General features: G+C 44.7%; 1 protein-coding gene across 2 annotated transcripts in view; it reads left to right on the top strand.

The window, feature by feature from the left end:
* LOC147711656 (uncharacterized) overlaps window positions 1–20286 on the top strand; it is a 523516-nt gene that overhangs the window by 23467 nt on the left and 479763 nt on the right. The window lies entirely within an intron of this gene.

The raw sequence follows: 20286 nt of genomic DNA, 5'->3' as shown, positions 1-20286 counted from the left end.
TCTCTGTGACTTACATCACAAGGTGTCACCTTCTAAACTCCAATATTGTTGTCAAGAAGTAACCTATCTAGGTCACTTATTGTCAAAGGAGGGAAGACGGTTGACCCCAGAGAGAATTGCAGCAATTGCGCGAATGGCTGTGCCAACAACCCAAAGAGATGTGCGTGCCTTTCTAGGTATCACATCGTATTGCAGGCAATGGATTCCAAATTTTTCATTGCTAGCGAAACCATTGGTGGCTCTTACGTGCAAGGATGTTTCAACTCCTTTACCATGGACGGAAGAATGTCAGAAGAGTTTTTCTGAATTGCGTGACTCATTGTGTTCGGCTCCTGTGTTGGGTACCCCTGACTACAGTAAGCCATTTACATTATATGTTCACGAGAGGGAAGGTTGTGCTTTGAGTGTCTTAACGCAACCTTTTGGTGGTAAGCAACGTCCATGTGCATATTTTTCCTCGACCTTGGACCCGGTAGCTAGAGCATTGCCGAGTTGCTTGAGAGCAACAGCGGCAGCTGCGGTGTCCATCCGACAATCAGCAGGATTGGTCATGGATAATATGCTTACGGTGATGGTTCCGCATGCGGTCGATACTCTTTTGAATCGTACGAAAACTCAGCACTTGACGAGTGCGAGGTTGTCTGGGTACGAGTTGACGCTGTTGGCAAGTCATATTCAGATAAAACGTTGCAATGTTCTGAACCCGGCGACTTTGTTACCAATTAGTACAGAGTCAGATGAAATAGCAGCCCATGACTGCTATCTGAGGACTGAAGAGGAAACAAAAGGTCGAGTGGACCTTAAAAACACTCCTTTGGAAAATCCAGATGGAACTTTGTATGTGGATGGTTCATGTTTTAAATTGCCGAATGGTGATGTGACTACTGCGTATGCTGTTGTGACTTTGAATACTGTTGTGGAAACTGCGAGATTGAATCAGAACTCTGCCCAGGCTGCAGAGCTGATCGCTCTAACTAGAGCGTGTGTGTTGGCGAAAGGGAAACGTGTGAATGTGTTTACCGACAGCCAATATGCATTTGGCGTCGCGCATAGCTTTGGACGGTTGTGGAGAGAGAGAGGTTTTATGACGTCGCATGGTACGAAGATTCAGCATGGACAACTTGTGAATGATCTGTTAGATGCACTTACATTGCCTAAGCAGGTAGCGATTGTTAAATGTAGTGCACATCGTAAGGTGACGGATGATGTTGGTCGTGGTAATGCATTTGCGGATGAGATTGCTAAGGAGACTGCCCGGAACCTTAGCACTAGAATGTATGTGACGAGTTCGGTTAGGTGGCCTGCAGAGACTAGTATGTGTGAGGACACTATCGAGAGTGTGAAAGCGATTCAAGATGAGGCCACCGAGACTGAAAAGACGAAGTGGAAAGAAAGTAGGGGAAGGCTGGATGCGAATGGTTGTTGGGTTGATTTGTCGGAACATAAGAGATGGATGTTACCGGATGCGTATGTGCTAGCTGTTGTGACAATGGCGCATGGGTTAGCACATATTAGTGTGAAAGGTATTTGTAAGTTGCTGTCCCATGTGTGGAAGAATGATGGTATCACGAAATGTGCTGAACGGCTGGTTAAGAATTGTATGGTATGTATGTTGTACAATCCTGGTAAGGGAACCCCAACTCCTCCTGGCCACTTTGCTCCCCCTTCATGTCCTTTTGAGGTGATCCAATTAGACTTCATCCATATGGAGAGATGCAACAACCTGAAATACGTTTTAGTTGTGGTTTGCGCGTTCTCCCGATGGATTGAAGCCTACCCTCTTAAAGACAATACTGCCCTGTCGACTGCGAAAATCCTACTGAAGGAATACTTTCCTCGGTATGGAATGCCTCGGATTGTATGGTCTGATAACGGAAGTGAGTTTGTGGGGAGTGTGATGAAGAGTGTGTGTAAGGGCCTTGGAATTAATCAAAAATTCCATAGCGCCAATCATCCCCAGTCAGCTGGTTTGTTTGAAGGGTATAACGGCACCCTCAAACTAAAGCTAGCGAAGATTCAGGCTACGACTGGTCTTTCGTGGCCTGACGCTTTACCCTTAGCTTTACTGTCAACTAGGGCAACCGTACACTCCCGAGTAGGGCTTAGTCCCTATGAAATAGTGTTCGGTCGTCCTGCAAATGTCTGGGGGGTCCCTAGACCGGGTGTGTTCTCTAGTCTTGAATATCCAATGTTGATTGACTATCTTCATGATCTGTCTGCTAAACTGAGGTTAATTCACCAACAGGTTTACGATGCATTGCCGACGCAGACGTTGGTCCAGGCCACCAGCTCCAGCCCGGAGACTGGGTGGTAACCAGAAACTTTGCCCGTAAGAAGAATTTGGAACCCCGTTTCACTGGACCCTACCAGGTCCTCCTTGCCACGAGAACTGCCGTTCGTTTAGAGGGCCGAAAAAATTGGGTGCATGCCACCCATACAAAGAAAATTCCTATACCTTTACCGGCAGACTCGTGGGTGAGGAGGGGCATTGCTTCAGCTGAATCCGAAGGATTGCCGGCTTTTGTACCTTTTAGCGACGCACAACCTGTCGGAGAATCCTCAGTGCAGCAGAAAGACACTGTTGAACATTTGTTACCAAAAGATTCAAGACCGGAACATTCGACTGATCAGCAGGACTCTGTTCCCTCATCGGATCCTTTGTTTGATGAACATACACGTCCTGGGAGAACTCAATATTTTTTGCGTTCCAGCACTAAGGACAAATAAAAAGATTTCGTTTTGTCCCTCGACAAATTGCATTTCCCGTTTTCCACGATCAGTCTGAACACCCGTATCATTGTAATTATTTTTATATATATTGAGTTTCGTCCCATATGTGTTTTTGCTTCCACAGCTGAGAGACATTTTTCATATACATTGTGAGTAAAGGCCGTAGGGCCGCGCGTGTACTTCCTTCTGGTTAGTAGGTCTTGACGCTAGGTTAAAGACCGTCGGTTCCTGGGAACTCCTAGGGATTGACTACTGCTACACAGAACGAAGTGCGTCAAGAAACGTTGCGGACGGTCATAGGGGATGGCGTTTTCAAAGCTGATGGATTTGGAAGAAGCTCAGGCGCAAAGGTTCAAACTGCAACAACTTATTCGTACCAAATGCTTTATGTTTCAGATGTTCGTATTGCTTTTGACTGTTTCTGCACTATTGGCGGGTGGGGTGTATTACATGATGTCGTACTTCTTACCTTCTGCCATACCTACTCCTACTTCTGACCCTAAACTTACCTCCACTGCATCCCCTCATTCTTTCCATATCCTACCTGAACACGAGCAGGCTAGACGTGCAGAATTCCGAAATAATTCCTTTATTCAGCTCCTTCATCAGCACCAGATAGTGGTTAATACTACTAATTGTTGGGTGTGTGGACTGATGCCACATACCACGGATAAGGGAATTCCATATCTGGTCTTACCGTATAGTTCCCAGGGTTCAGCTCGAGCATTCCAAACAATGTTTCGAAGCGCACTAGATTCTTATCCCAGTCGAGAGCCACATTCTCCCTACTTTGGCCCTGGCTCGTATCATAAGCCTTTGTCTATAGCGATAGAAGATCTAGATAGGGATATCTATGAGCCTTCGCTCATCCCAGAGGAAGAGGTACAAGCCTATAGGGTCCTGAGTAAGGTCGAGTATAGTGCGCTCACGAGTGAAAAACAGCTTAAAAGCTCGCCTCCGATATGGGTCGTACCCCACATTGGTAATTTTTGTCTAATGGGTCGTGGCCGAAGATCGAAAGCCCGACTTGGAGAGAGTGCTTGCACCGAGAATTACATTCTGCCGATGGTCTCGTCCCCTGTGTTTCTGGCTGCCAAGGGTACATACTTTGTCTGCCATGATCGTGCGTATGCATGGTTGCCCCCCGACTTTGTGGGCTCATGTTTTATCGCAAATCTGTTGCCTCCGACGTTCACTGTAGACGCAGACTATCACAAGACTAGAGTTGTGAGAGGCGTAATTAGCGAAGAGGACACTGCCGGTCAAGAGGCAGGAGACTTTTTCAAGGGTTTCCTCCCGTTTTGGGGGCCTATGGTTAATAGTAGGAACCTGAGACAGTTGACTCGAGTGGTGGAATCGACAGCTAATATTACTGCCAGTGCCCTTGGTAATATCACCACAGAACTTCAGGCGGATAGGCTTATGACGTTACAAAACCGTATGGTTTTAGACGTGATCTTAGCAGATCGAGGTGGGGTATGTAAGGTGATCCATTCGAGCTGCTGTATTTTCATTCCAGATAACGCTCCGACCGTCTATCAAGCCATCTCAAAGTTGCATAAGATCTCTGAATCCATACACGTGGATGTAGGGGATTGGACGCTACTTGGGTGGTTTTGGGGCCTGATGTCGACTTGGGGTTGGAAGATTCTGATGATTATCGGAGTTGTTGTGGTGTTCCTGTTCACGTGTTGCCTTTGTGTGCAGTGTGGTCCTGCCTTATGTGGCCTTTGCGCTACAACGTGTATAAGACAGCCACCTGTTACCAAGGGGACTCGGTTGGACAGAGCTATGTTACAGCAACATCTAGATGGTCTGATGAATATCGAGTATGATTAACCCAGTCCTTCAAGAGGCCTCTCTGCCTTCAGAGAACAAAGAGAATTTGAGTATAAATATGAGGACCCAGACCCCAAGACTTTAGATCACTTCTGGGAACAAGAAAAACCTTTTGCCAAGGAGAAGAAACAAGGAAGCTGCAGGAGTTTGAACTGCTCTTTTGCCGGTGTGCTGTTTGCTGGGTTGGCCTGCAGTGGTTTCTACATTGCCAAGGAAAGGAGAAGGAACTTTTGAAGGACTTTCATCATCTTGCAGAATTTTACTCCAAGGGTTTGATTTGAGCTTGCCTCCTGACCAAATTCTCAGGGATACCAGACTTTACCCCTTCTGTTTGCCTGCATCAGGAACTTGCTGTTCTAGTGCTACATGAGGAATCCACAATACCGACGCCGGCGAGCGACGCCGTAATCTGCAACAAAGTTGTGAGCATTGCTCCGACTTGCAACTTAGACCTGACGCCGGCCGCCATGCCACATTGACCTCAGCAAACAACATCTTAAGCCTTCCATAGCCAGGAGCGCTGCTCCGACTTGGGACAACGGCCTAATGCCTGCTGCTGTGCAGCATCAACTCCGAAGCCGACATCATCGCAGAGCCGATCGTCGACGTGGATGGTCAAGAATCCATCGACATCGTGACATCGTATGGAACCGTGGTTTCAACCCCATCGTGATGTCACCTCCTCTCTGGTTAGGAACCAACGCCTCCCCTGCCTGCGCAAGCATCCAGGTCCCGACCCATCATCTCCCCCAAAGCCAGGAACCAATGCTGCACCGCGCAAATGACGCTGCATCTCCCTGATGCCGTGAGCTGTATTTGTTTTCACTTTTCCAAGGTACTCTTCTTTGTGGGACTGTTTCAACTATAGGCCTGATGCAGCGCACCTCGAGGTCAGCGCCGTACTTTGGAATTTCTTTGACCTTGACATGTTGATAACTCCAGTTGGAGTTATCTGTTGCCAAAGACTATTTTTAAGTGAATAACCTATTTTTAAACCATTTCTACCATCTTAAAGAATTCCTACTGAGTACAGTATTGTGGATTTTTGTAGTTTATGGTCTTGTGATAAGTCTATATAAAGAATACTTATTTTTATAAAACCTGTGTGGTGTCCATCTGTAGTGTTTTCACTGTATTGCTGTATGTGTTCACAAATACTTAACACACTGCTGTTGAGATAAGCCTGTCTGCTTGTGCCAAGCTACCAAGGGGGTGAGCAGGGGTTATCCAGTAGTGTAATCCCCTTTCCATGACTTAGAAGCAAGGGTTCCTGCTTGGTCACAGGTGTATTCCATTGCCAACTAGAGAGCTCCAGTTCTAACATATACCCTGGTTCCGTTGTGAGTAGGGTTCCCAAGTAACTAATTTTCGGCACTTCGCACCGCAGCACCCCACCCCTGCCGACGCCAGTGTCCTGACTTTAACCACGAGGAGTTCGATCTGCAACGGGTGTGACTTCAAGGTCCCAACGACTCCTGGACCAACCTCCGGAATCCACGCCTGTGGACGCCGTCCTCTCGGAGCTCAACGAGAGGTCACTGACACCCTGCATTTCTAAAGGTACTGTTTTGCTGGTCTTCCCGATACCGTAGCTGGCCCACAATGCCTGGTCAGCCAGAACTGTTTGGATTTGTTTGTTCACAACGCCGTGATAGCCCCAGAAGGAGCTATTGACTTCAAGGAACGGTTTTTCAAGACTAGTTTGATAACTGAAGATTTCTAAGTACTGTATTAAGGAATTTTGTCTCATTTTTGGTCTTGTCTTAAGTATATAAAAATATGTGATATTTGTCTAAACAGGTGTGATGTCCTTTTGTAGTTCTTACACAGTATTACTGTTGGTTATGTGCAAACACTTTACACACTGCCTCTAAGTTAAGCCTGACTGCTTGTGCGAAGCTTCCTAGGGGGTGAGCAGGGGTTATTTTAGGAGTATAACTCCCTTATCCTGACTAGGAAGAAGGATCCCTATTTGGACAAAGGTACCTACCTCTGCCAACTAGAGACCCCCTTTTCTAACACTCGGCTATACCAAAAAATTCTGAAAATTACTACGAACATAGGAATAATCAGTAGAGTTCCTAATTTTTCTGGGAACTTATATGGTTAGAGACCTGAACTCCCGCTATCAGCAGATTTGCAATGTTGTTTAGGAACCATTAACAATAACTTATCTGCTTTGAAGTTTTTCCAAGCAAATAATTGTTGACCTTTTTCAGGGGCTCAATCCCATAAAAATATGTTATAATACATTCAATATAGCAGAAATGGTTGCCAGATGCAATATATTAACATTTAATTTAAAAACTTAGACAATCTATTCACACAAACCAATAATATGAAATGTCTGATTTCAGTTGGCCACCTTTTTCAACATCTCTAAAACTACTCACCAGATATAAAAATACTGCAATATAGGTATAAAATATTCAGTGTAGAAATAATATCTTAAATATACATGTATTCATGTACCACGCCTTTACGCAAAAAGATGCAAAAGACTAAGGGCCATATGTAGGTAGCCCAATTGCGATCGCAAATGCAGAAATTCACTGAGTTTCTGCATTTGCGATCGCAATTTGGGCAGTGTGCTATGTAGCACACAAACACCCACACGCAAAATAAGAAATCACAAAATGTGTGATTCCTTATTTTGCAAATGCATTTAAGGAATCCCAAATTGCGATTCTTAAATGCAATGTAGGTAGCACCCAAGCTGTGCGAATTTATGCTTAAGGAATTTCAAATAACCACCAACTTCAGGTTGGTGGTAATTTGCGATTTCTGTGAAAAATGCACTTTTTTGCATTTTTCAAAGTGCCATGTGGCCCACATACATGCCCTTAGCGCATGTATGTGCGCCACATGTGCGCACATGTTAATTTCAGGGGTGCAAAAGGGCGTCCTATTGACACCCTTGCAACCTTGAAATTGCATTCTCAATTTGCGATTCTCTAATTGAGAATAGCAAATTGAGAATGTCTTCCGATTCATTCCTATGGGCCTTCTAGCCCATAAGAATGAATGGGAAGGTATTCCTTATTTGTGAATCTCAATTTGCGATTCGCAAATTTGGAATAGGTGGGATATTTTGCTAATCCTACCTACATTGCGTTTTGCGATTCTCTAATTTCGATTCCCTAAATATCGCAATTTGAGAATCGCAAAACATGCATTACCTACATATTTCTCTAGGGTCTGATTATGAGTACGGCAATCCATAGGGCCACAGTACTGGTAGTGGCATGGTGGGAACCACTGTATTGGGGATCTGATGCCACATTACGAGTGCGGTAATCCCGCCACCACAAGACTGCCTCAAGCACCGAAGAACTTAGATCCCTCTGTGGTGGTGCAGCGGTCTGAAGCAGAAATATGCTGGTAGTGCCGTTGTGGCACCGCCAAGCATACTCTGAGTTTCTTCATGGCCACAGTTTTCATGGCGGTAAGCCCACCAGGAAAACTGTTGTTATGAGGACTCAAAGGGGCATTTCAGGGCCCCCTGTTTTCTAAGGGCAATGGGGTTCGTGCACACCACCTTGCTACAAGCATCCAATGTACACTTTCACATGTACGCCGACGACACCCAACTTTATCTCAAATTACAATCCCCCAATTACATCTTGCTCCTGAACTCAACGATCAGATGCACCCAATCCTGGCTTGCCGATAATCATCTCAAACTCAATGCCCTGAAAACAGAGTTCCTTCTGATCTCACCTCCAGCGAAGATCTCCACCACTCAAATATGGCTTAAACACCTAACCGCACTCAATGTCCAACCCACCATAGTGGACTCAGCAAAATCTTTAGGCATAGCACTCGACACCAATCTCAACGTGCAGCAACATATCAGCAAGGCAACAAAGGGAGCGAACTTTCAGATCAATACTCTGGGGAAACTTAAACCCTTCCTCCCAGCCAAAGACTTCCAAACCGCAGTACAAGCACTAGTCATCCTTCGAATTGAATACGGCAGCACCGCCCTCTGCGGACTCCCCCTAACTACAACCATACCACTAAGAGCTTATCTAAACGCTGCAGCGAGACTCATCACTGGTTCAAAAAAGCACTCCCATATTACCCCTGACTTGAAATCCCTGAATTGGCTGCCTTTTGAAGCCAGAATACATCTGAAAATCGCCTGCATGACACACAAGGCGGTACACCTAAACTCACCCGGCTACCTCGCTCAGAAACTGACAATCTCTGGCGGAGCTAGAAACACTAGAGGCACAAACAATCTTCTGCTGAAACCTCGAAGATTCCGGAAGGAAAAAACATATAAGCGCTCCTTCTCAGGAATGGCGCCTAGGATCTGGAACTCACTCCCTCCCAAAACCAGGCTTATCTCTTCCACTGCACTCTTTAAAAAAGAAGTAAAAGCTATCCTCATGGCTAAATACACTTGAACTATTATCTCGAACTCTGTTTATACTCTGCACCGATCTGTATCTGATGTTTGACCCCTTTGCTTATTTGTATGAGTTGTCTTATTACTCACATGATTGGCTTTGCAGCCACCTATTTGTACTGGTTGATCTATTGATTTATCTGTCTGACTATGCTCTATCATGTACCCCTCTATGTAAAGCACTCTGATATCTGCGAAGATCTTGTCCGCGCTATATAAAACTTTCAAAATAAATAAATAAATAAATAAAACATACTCTGCCCTACAGTGTACATTCACTCCCTTTCCTGCACGCATGGACTGCATAATCCATTCCATGCAGGGACGAATTTGGCACTCCCATTGCTGTGCCTTTTTAATGGGCACTACTGTGGGACCTCCAAGTCACCACCTGCCATACAGGAGGAAACTTGTCATCTGGCGGGCGGTGTTCAGACACCTTTTATGGTTTGGCAAGAAGGCAGTGCTGTGACGGCCCCTCTGCCACACCATCAAAGTCAGAACCAGGCCCTAAGGGCCTAATTATGACTATGGCAGTGTGGGAGCAGCCCACCACACCAGCACCCGCTCCCACACCACCAAAGCCATATTGACACCGCCCACCAGATTAGGAGTTTTCTCTTAGTCTGGCTGGCGGTGTTTTGCCAGTCCCAGGCGATGAGCCTTAGAAAGGCACGGCAATGGGAACGCCAAAGCAAGTTCCTGCACAGTATGGACTGTTAAGTCCATGCCATGTAGAAACTGGGTGTGCGCACAGACAGGAAGCCTTTCAATGTGCCCCCCCCCCCCACATGCATCCCACTGACCCTGAGGCACCAGGGGGACCTGTAGTGCCTCCTCACCTTTCTCACTGCCACAGTTTTCATGGTGGGATCACCTCCATGAAAACTGTGGCAGTGAGGAAACTCATAATATGCTTGGCAGTTCAGCAGCTGCACTGCCAGCATATTATGGCCTGTGATTCCGGTGGTAGCAGTGGTCCTGTGTTGGTCCCACTACGGTATGCGTAAGACGGCGGGTAGCCCACCAGTCTAGCAGTCCAGGGACTGCCACCGCATGGTTGGCGATCCAATAGACCGCCAAACTCATAATCAGGTCCTAAGGGCCGAATGTATAAACTTTTTTTACACATTCTATTTCTATTTTCACAACATACTGACTTGTCTCCTGGCACTATTTGGTTTCTTTGGCTGTGTGCTGGTTCTCGGTTGTGGATCTTCTGATTGCAGCGTCTTTTTTAATATAGTTCATTGATCGATATCTGTGAGGCCCACTTTGTTTTAGATTTGGCGCTAGACAACCTTTTGATTTTTAAAAAGATATATGTGTAACATATTTATTTAAGAGGACTTTCAGCCAGCTGTGTCCATCCAATGGTCTGTTGGGTTGTCATTCACACTGTGCCTCGATCTGCCTGTTCGTCTGTACAAGCCTTTCTCTTTGTCCTGTCTAAGCCTCTCTCTCTGACTGTGCAAGTCTGTCCATCTGTGCAAGCCTCTCTGTGTGTCTGTGCAAGCCTGCCTGTCTGTGCAGGCTTCCCTGCATGTCTGTCTGTCTGTCTGTGCAAGCCTCTCTGTCTGTGAAAGCCTCTCTGTCTGTCTGGGAAAACCTTTGTCTGTCTGCCAAGTCTCTCTTTCGGTCTGTCTGTGCAATTCTCTCTTTCAGTCTGTCGATGCAAGCTTCTCTGTCTGTCTGTGCAAGCCTCTATGTCTCTGCAAGCCTCTCTGTCTGCCTATCTGTGCATGTCTCTCTCCCTCTGTTTCTCTCTGTCTGTGCAAGCCTCTCTGACTGTCTGTCTATACAAGTCTCTGTCTGTGCAAGCCTCTCTGCCTATTGGTTTGTCGGAAAGTGTTTAATAAATATTCCAAAAAAGCATTGGCAAAGGCAAAAATCTGGCAGCCAACAGCAAACCAATTTACTTTATTAGGTCCGGTGTTAGCCAAGATATTTTCATTTTTCTACAGTTGGGTATAACATAGTTTTTACTTAGAGGTAGTTTCAGCCAGACTTTATCCATTAGTCTGCTGTTGTGTCATTCACATTGTTTCCAGCCACAGTAACATATATTATGGGGCAATTGGTTATCATACCTCAGCCACTTGCTGATTTCATGATGAGTTACAGCATACTGCCCTTTCACAAGGAAGCATACAAAGCGAATGGTAATTACTCAGGCCGCATCCCAGTCCATTGTTATTCTGCACAGCATGCCACTTCAATTTGGACCCAGTCATATGCAAATCAGTCTTGACCTGTTCTAATTCGAACAGTCCAGCCCGAACTGCTAGGGCAGGTTCTCCCTGAAGTTGTCCTCATAAGCAACCCAAGGCTGGTTTTACCCTGAGTATGTTCACCAGCCTGCTATAGCTTTCACAAGGAGAACATCCACACACAAAGTAGTTCTCTTCGGCGTCAGGGACATCTATTGTCATGTGTGATTTTTTTGAAACCCAAAAATATTTTTGGCTTTAGATTGCTGGCCTGATTTTGCACAGTAAGGGTTTTCACAACCTATGACAGAACAAAACAAGAATTGCCAAAGCCAAATGGCTGACGGCCAATGCCAGACCTATGGGCTTCGCCAATGCTTTTCTGTTTTAGGGAGTATTTTAGAAGGAAACAATAGGTGTATCAGTCACACAACATTAGCTGAATAATAAGTAATACTAGAAATATTCATAGGTTTCTCCTGGGGACGTTCCATTAAGTGCAATAGCATGTGATTTGGTGTAAGCCCACTTTGTCCACATTCCCAATTCACAAGTTTCTCCTGGGACCTTCCATTGAGTGCAATAGCATGTGATTTGGTGTAAGCCTGTCATCACAGGTTTTGTCGTCAGACTCTTACGTGGAAGTGGATCTGCCCCCAAGATGGCCATGTTGTTTACGTTCCATTTGGGCTAGCTGTCTTGAAGTGTTTTGTAGCTACAATAAGGCAAATAAACTAATCAGTTATTCGAAGCATAAGTAGTGCCAGAATTGCAGGCCCATGTAGCATGCACGGCCAAAGCCAGTATGTTGCTGTGTTTGTGTGTTTGGTTTTGTGAATTGGTGCGAAGTGTATGAAAGAATGAGTGAGTCCATGTACCACTGGGTCTAAGAATGAGTGCAAGGTTGGATGCATGACTGAGTGAGTAAATCCATAGATCACAGAATTAATAGGGAAGAGAGGAATTGGTGAGTATATGAATGGATAAAATGCTTGCATAGTTTGGGTTGAATATGATTTGTTGTTGGTCGTGGTACCACCCAACCATAAGAGCCTCCAGGACAACCTGCTTACAAATCTAGGTATCCATCTCTGCTAGCCTGAACGTTGGAGAAGAAGAGACTCTTCCGGGCACTCAGGCCTTCTATAGGTGTTCTGGATGGTGCAAAAAATTGTTTTAATGCTGTTTTATGGCAATAGTGCAGAGTGTGACAACTGTTTTTTTATTGTGGTTGTTTGTACATGATGTCCAAGAGTAGCAATCACTGTGCACCATCGCCCCCATTATTGTACCCGTTATCTATTCCAGGTCACAGTGTCCTAGCTTTACAAAACATTGCCCAAGACTTCATTAACTCAGCCTCAGTGCACCGGGACTGTCTCGTTACAGTCACACAGGCCTGTGTACATTTACTTTGCTGGTTCTCCAAAAGCTTGTTACTATTTCAGTATCCCAAAGTGCAAGAGCCAGTGGCGTGCTCCAGTGTAATCACTTGAGGACAGCCTGGGTGGTTCTCATACCTGGTGAGGGCCACAAATATTGCTCCAGTCACACTCATTCGAAAGGATATTTACAGGGCTGCTTATGACATCAGCCTAATCAGCAGCATCTGCATAGTAGACAAGTGTGGAAACCAGAGTGGCATCACTGGCAGCAATTAAGAAGCCCTGGAAATCTGCAAAGATGTGGCAGGGTCTGAGCTTGGGTGGATTTTGTTACTGAAGACCACCATCAATGCTACATTTGCTCCTGTCACCCTCCAAAGAAAAGTTGTGCGCAGGACCAGTGATATCTCTAACCTCACCACCTGCAGTTCACACTACAACTCAATGGAAGGCCAGCATGCGTATGTGTGTGTATGTGTGTAAGGCCCATGATAGTGCCAAGAGCTTATGATGTTGCAATAGGGAAACTGCCTTTACCATACAGGCATTACAATGTGATGCCTTAACCATGCATTACCTTTACCATACATGATGTCACCACGCATATGCCTGTATGTATATATAGAGGTTACAGAGACATTATAGTTAGGCTCACATTTCACTCATACAAAATTAGTAAAGTTCAGCAGTTATACTGACCAAATCTAACTATAACTTACACCTCCACAATGCACTGGTTATTGAAATGGGAGCCTAACCATAAACACTCTGTAACCTCTGTTTTTTCTCAGTAACTATAATGTCCCTGTAACCTTTGTTTTTTTTTCTAGGCCTAGGCAGAAAATACCACTCTGCTTGTGGAGTTTGTAGAATGCATAATTATAGATAAACTCTGCAATGGAGCGGATCTCCTTTTCCATTGGTGTGCTTATCAAGTCATTTCGAGCCGGGGAGTGGTATAAGCCTTGATGGATGCTCGCTAGTAGCTGGGCAACACTCCACAGCCAAATGGAGCACTACCCCCAATCAGTAGTGCACCAGAAGGCCCTTTAGCAGAGTGGTTGAGAAAGGGGGCGGGGAATCCGACGAGGTCTCAGCAATCCAGCTGTGGGGGACTTAGTTATCACAACAATAGGGGTTTTTGTCCCCCAAGGTCACTCAGCAGCCAAAGAGAGTTCATCCCCCAACCAGTAGTACGCCAGGAGGTCTTTGTGCAGACTGGTTGAGAAAGGGGACCGGGCCTCCAGCGATATCTGAGCAATCGGTTATTGCAAAACTAGAGGTTCTTTGCCCCCAATGGCCCTCAGCAGTAGTACTTCAGGAGGCCCTTGTGCAGAGTGGTTGAAAAAGAGGGTGAGGCATCAAACAAGGTCTCAGTTATTCTCAGCAAGCTTGTTTCTGACCTTTATTTTGCCTCTTTCTGATAGTTTCTGTCCTTTATTCCACCCCTTTTGCTTGTTCTGACCTTTATTCTGCCTTTTGCTGCTTGTTTCTGACCTCTATTTTGCGTCTTTCTGCTAGTTTCTGACCTTTATTCAACCTTTTTCTGCTTTTTTTTACCTTTATTTTGCATCTTCCTGCTCATCTCTGACTTCTATTTTGGGTCTTGCTGCTTGTTTCTTACCTCTATTCTGCCTCTTGCTGTTCATTTCTGACCTTTATTGAGCCTCTTTCTGACCTCTATTCTGCCTATTTCTGCCCTCTATTCTGCCTCTTGCTGCTTGTTTCTGACAATTATTCTCCCTTTTTCAGCTTGTTTCTGACCTCTATTCTGTTTCACTGCACGCATATTTGCATGGTAGGGAAACAGATGAAAGCGCCACTTTTTTCAGGTCTGAGCTGTATGATAGCTACGGCTTGCAGAAAGCTTAGTAATGTTTACTTTTGCTTGGTAGAAGCTGTCAGCTCCCACCAAGCAAAAGCAAACAGCTACCTCCTGAGGCTGTGCACCTTGGGAGGTAGCAGGAGCCAGCACTGGGGATGGCAGGAGCCAGCACTAGGGATGGAAGTTCCCAGGGTAATAAATGACTCCACGAGGGGGGCTGCGCTGCCCCCCTCCATCACAAAAAGTTGCCTGGAGATGTGGCAGACCCTGGGGCTTGGGGGCCGCAATGGACCCCCTACTTTAATTTATTTCAGCCCCAGGGAAGTGTCAGTCCCTGGTGCTGCGGAGGGGTGGTGTTTGGCCCCCTTTATTATTAACAACTTTGCCCCCGGGAGGTGGCAGTCCCCAGGGCTGCGGTATGGGCCCCTCACATTTAACAACTTTGCGCCTGGGAGGTGGCTGTCCCTGAGGCTCTGGGGACTGGGCGGCCCAGACTTTATTTAACTACTTTGCCCCAGGGAGGTGGTGGCCCCAAGGGCAGCAGGGGCCAAGCAGGCCCCCTGCATTTATTTCACACCTTTTCCCTGGGAAGGTAGAGGTCCTTGGCGCTACCTTAAGCCCTAGCCCTAACCATAGCTCGTGTACCCCCCCTCCTTTTTCAGCCCCCAATAACCCACGGACCTGGCCCACCTGGGGGAGAAATAAAGGAAAACTGCGTTTAAAAATAAAAAATCTGCAGATCCGCCAACAGATTTTCCCAAGATTTTTTAAATTTAAAAATTGTTTTTTAGTCATGGTGGGGTCTCTGGGGTCCCCTTCACCCCAGATAGGAGCTCAGGGGGGGTCCTTATCCTGGCCTCTTTTCTTTTTTTTCAATCTTTTTTGTGGGACTCAACTGAAGCCGAGTCCCAAGATGTCCTCCAACACTTCGGGGTTGAAGTGTTGACAGGCAATCAGATTTAAGCACGGGGACTGTTGGATCCGCGGAGGATCGTCATCCCTATATATCTTCATTTTTTTACCTTTAATATCTCTAAAACTACCGAATGGATTTACACCTAATCACAGAAAGCATGATCTACGTAAGCAAATCTACATTTTTGCAAATTGGTGTAATTCTGACTGGCAATTCGGGCTGTAGGTTTGTTCAAAGTTCCTAGGGAATTAACATGGGGAAAATGCATTTTGGGACCCCCCTTTTTCTCGGCCCCCGCTTGAGCTTTCAAGACAGCAGCTGAACCGACAAAGGTATGTATTTTGAACATTTTGTGAAGATTAGTCAAGCAGGGCCAAAGCTATTGGCAAAAACTTTTTTTTCCCTATGGAAATTCAGACTAAGGGTCAACTAAGACTGCTTGACCCTTGATAACGCGCTCACCATACCCTGGCTCAATATATTAAGAGCAGTTTTGGTAAGCTAGGGCGGGCTGACCTATTTACTAATCCCGAATTAATCACAAAAAAGGATGTGGGGTTAATCAAGGAATCCTTTAACAGTCTACGGAAATTGGAAAGGGAAGAGGTGGAATTGCAGAAACCTAGTGTCTGCAAATGTTTATTGTTAAGGACATCTTTATCTGCTGAGCCTTATCTTCTGGGATTTTTATCTATTCAGGAGCAATTCCTATTAGATATGTTTCATTTGGATCTTTTTCACCTCCTGCTTGCAACCCGCAGAGGAAGCAGTAAGGGACAGTTGTTAGCACCTTGTGATTGCGACGGAGCGTCTCCATAGGATCTGCTACACTTCATGTTCTTCTGTAAATTTGATGACGTGCCCCGGAAGTATTTTATTGTTCTGATTTTAAAGAAGATGAAGTTTAAACAGGCTCGTCCAGATCTAATGTATCTCCAAATGCTGAAGGATGATTCTATTTTTTTTATTGTTGGCTATCTGAAATCCACATTGAAGTCCAGGGCTTGTCTTGACCAGTAGTTTTTAGGACAAAGATTTTAGACTATATTGATGTTATATTTGGGCCGAGGGTGGGGTTAACTTTTAGTGGAGAGTGTTGAATCAAAGCTGCCGCTGGGGTAGAATTTCTACCAGAGCTGCAGAAATACCAGCACAAACTGCAGTTCCCACTGCACTCCGCCACTCACGGAACTTCGCACATTTTTTTAGTAACTTCGCGGAGTTCCGTGTAGCAAAACTCTGCAGAGTTTGCCCAGGCCTAGTGACCACCATCTTCTTCCTCTTTTTGTTTGCCTCTTCCAGCTTTTCTTCCCACCAAAAAATCTCTGAATTAACCATTCTCAATTCTCTACAACAAAACATATAAACAAATTTAGCAAGCATAAACAACATCTTAATGCTGGTACCAAATGAACTCTGAACTTAACTAATACATAATAAATAAATCTTAAACATATTTGGGTTATGCCACACCCAAGGAAAGGGTGGGTGGGATAATGCTAGCCACCTTGTCTTTAATAAAATCCCGATTCTAAAATCAGTAAACCTATTAGAAACGCAATTTTATGTCAAGACAGGAGGCTAGCATTATGCATGTTCAAAGCTTTCTAAAACACATTTTAAAACATGTTCAACTGATTTAAAATAAAACCTCTTGAACATAGAGACAGAAGACCAGTCCGCAGCTCTTATAAAATCCAATAGTCTTCCACCTAACATACTCACTTACTTGACATAGCTCTGTGTGCAAAAATTGCTGTGAACTTAGACACACCAATACCAGTCTCCTTCGTGGAACATTTAACCCATCTAGCAATAGTTGTACTAGACAAAGCCTTGTATGATTTCACATAAGAGATCAAAACCTGATCTACCCCCATCTCCCCTTTTTTCCAACATGCTTTCATTTCCCTTTAAACAGCGAACTACACACAAACTTGCACAATCATCAAAAACTGCATAAGAAACAGAACTTGACATAGTCTTAGTCCTTCTACATAACTCAAAAAGTACACCATTAGGTTGATAAAACCTATGAGCAATCTCCAAAGCTTGACATCCGAAACCCACCTGAAAGAAATAAGACCCAATAAAGTAGCTAACTTCCAAGGCAAGGTGGAGGTCCTCTCTAGACTCCAAGAACTTATTCCTTGGCCAACCCATAAACAACTTCAGAACCAAGTCAATATCCCATAAAGACTTCTACTTATATTCCGGATGCCTCATAATCTGAATCCCTTTCATAACTCTACAAACCAAAATACTTCTTCCAATTAGAACACCATGACTTAAAGAATGGCCAGCAGAAATCGCCGACCTTTAAAAGTTCACAGTTCTATACGACAAAACCTTCTCAAAAGAAATTAGCCAGAAAATGTGCTTCTTGAATGTCAATTGCTTCCAAGGGTTCCAAACCCCTTTCCAAACACCAATGAAGCCAAACCTTCCATGCCCCTCTATATCTCTTCCTTGTCCCTGGTGCCCAGGACTCAAATAACAATTCTGCAGCCATTCCAGAAAGTTCAGTGAATGTTCTTAAACTCCTAATATCTTCCAAACTAGAAGGTTGAGAGAACCCATCTCCACCAAGGGGTGTTCCTCAAAAGACCTCTGAAAGCCAACATCAAAAGAGACTCTGTCACTGCCAATTCCATCACAGAAGGGTACCAAGGTTGACTCATCCAAAATGGAATTACCAAAACTAGCTTGCATCCCTTCTTCCTAACCTTTACCAGAACTCTCTGAATAATAGAGATCGGGTGAAAGGCATAACCCTTCACCCTCTCCAATCATGCAGGTATGCATCCACTGCCATTGCCCCTGGATCTGGTCTCCAACTCACATATCTCTCCAACAGGTAGGTTAATCTTGATTCAATGAGATCCACTTCCAGTGGATCCATTCTCTCCATTACCCGCATGAAAACTTCCTCTTTCAGCTTCCAACCACTGTAATCTATCATATTCCTCATGTTTTAATCTGCCAGCACATTCTTGACACACTGTAAATATTCTGCCTTTAGGCCAATTTTGTGCTCCAAACAAAACTCCTAAATCTTCTTCTCTAACTCCGCCAGACCCTTTGACCGCTTTCCCCCTGTAGTCTGTTTATGTAAGCCACAGCAGACAAATTGTCCATTCTGAGCAGCACCAACTTGCCTTTCACACCTCTTTTGAAACTCTTCAAAGCAAACAAGCCTGCTCTCATGTCCAGACAATTTACTCTTTTTCTCCCACAGGGACAACACTTCCCCAGTGTCTTTCCCCAGACCTGGTGCGCCCCAACCAAGATGGCCCGCATCCGTCTCTAAAACAAATTCTGGGGAAACTCACAAAATTACTCGTCCGTTTCATGCATCCATGTTCTCTTTCCACCAAATCAATTCTTCCTTCGCTTCCATAGTTACATCCACCATGTCTCCATGCCGCAAATCTTTTGACAGCCTTGATTTTTTCAAACACTGTAACGCCCTGTAATGTAGTGGGCCCAGAAAAATCGCCTGATTTGACAAAGACAAAAGAGCAATCACACTTGCCAAAACTCTCAAAGATACTCTCTCCCTGTTTATAACCTTCTGACTTTCTTTTTTTATCTTCTTTACCTTCTTCCCTGGTAGACACAATTGACACGCAACTGTGTCCACCTCAAAACCCAGAAACTCCACCTTTCTTACAGGTTCCAAAACTGACTTCTCTAAATTTATCACAAAGCCTAAACTTTCCAACATGCTCATAACAAAAATCAAACATTCTGAACAGAATACCAATATCCTGATTCATAATCAAAAAATCATCCAGGTAAATTATCATCCTGATACCTCTTTCCCTGAAAAAACATACCACAGACCTCATAACCTTGATGAGACACCAAAGGCAGAGGAAAGGCCAAATGGAAGGCTCTGAAACTGAAATAACTGACCCTTCCACCTGAACTGTAGGTGTTTTTGACTTTCTTTCACTATTGAAATAGTGAAGTACGCATCCTTCAGATCCATTTTCACCATCCAATATCCTTCTTGCAGAACATCTCTTAGAAGGTGAATACCCTCCATCTTGAAATGACAATAAATAACAAATTGATTTAAACTCCTTAGATTTATTACCGGTCGCCAACCTTTTTCATTCTTTTCTACAAGGAACAACAGAGTACTTACAAAACTTTTTCCTCCTCCCTCACTTGCTAAATTGCGCCTTTCTCCAACATCATACAGACCTCGTTTTGTACTATTAATAATAACTCTTCCTGAAAAACCAGCTCGTACAGTTCCTGGGACTGAATTGGGACTGAATTGAAATCTATTCGAACCCTTATATAGTTTCTAGAACCCACGTTACCTCCCTTGATTTTTCCTTGAAATATTTCAAACTTCCTCCTACGCTTTTCAGGATAGAAAGTGTACCAGTCCTCATCCTCACCCGGGCTCTGACTTTGTCCCTGTCTTTGTCCTCTTCCTCTGATGCTGCATGCCCGACTTCTTCCTCTTTGTGGGAAGAAATTGAAACTTCCTTGACCTCTCGCATAACCACTTCCTTGGTTCCGGGACTATGGCTCTAAAGTTTGCTTGGCCGGTAGCTTGTCCTTTTCTACTGGCCTGATCATAAATACTACTGCTTTTAAAAGACCCTGCGCATTGAATAATGTGTCTTATCCAGACTGGTGAATGAATGCACATACTTAGATAAGGATTTAACCATCCCTTTGCCAAATAATAGTCCACAAGCCTCTTCGCTGGACTCTTTAGTTGCCAAGTGACCCAACTTTGGGTTAATCCTTATTAGGAGAGTCTTCCTTCTCTCAAAGAGGATGCAGGCATTAGAATTTCCTAAAAAGCAGATTGTCCTCCAGCACCCACCACGCAATAAAGAAAGATCCAGATCCAAATATTTTAAGGTAAGCTTCCTCTATGGCATCAAAAATCTTAGCCAAAGGCCCCAAAATGTCAAGTACCTTGTCCTGACATTGCTTTA

The sequence above is a fragment of the Lissotriton vulgaris genome, chromosome 5 (genome assembly GCF_964263255.1).
Source record: "Lissotriton vulgaris chromosome 5, aLisVul1.2, whole genome shotgun sequence".
In the NCBI taxonomy this organism is placed as follows: domain Eukaryota; kingdom Metazoa; phylum Chordata; class Amphibia; order Caudata; family Salamandridae; genus Lissotriton; species Lissotriton vulgaris.
Note: the sequence above shows the minus strand (reverse complement) of the source record. Positions and strands in the feature narration are given on the sequence as shown.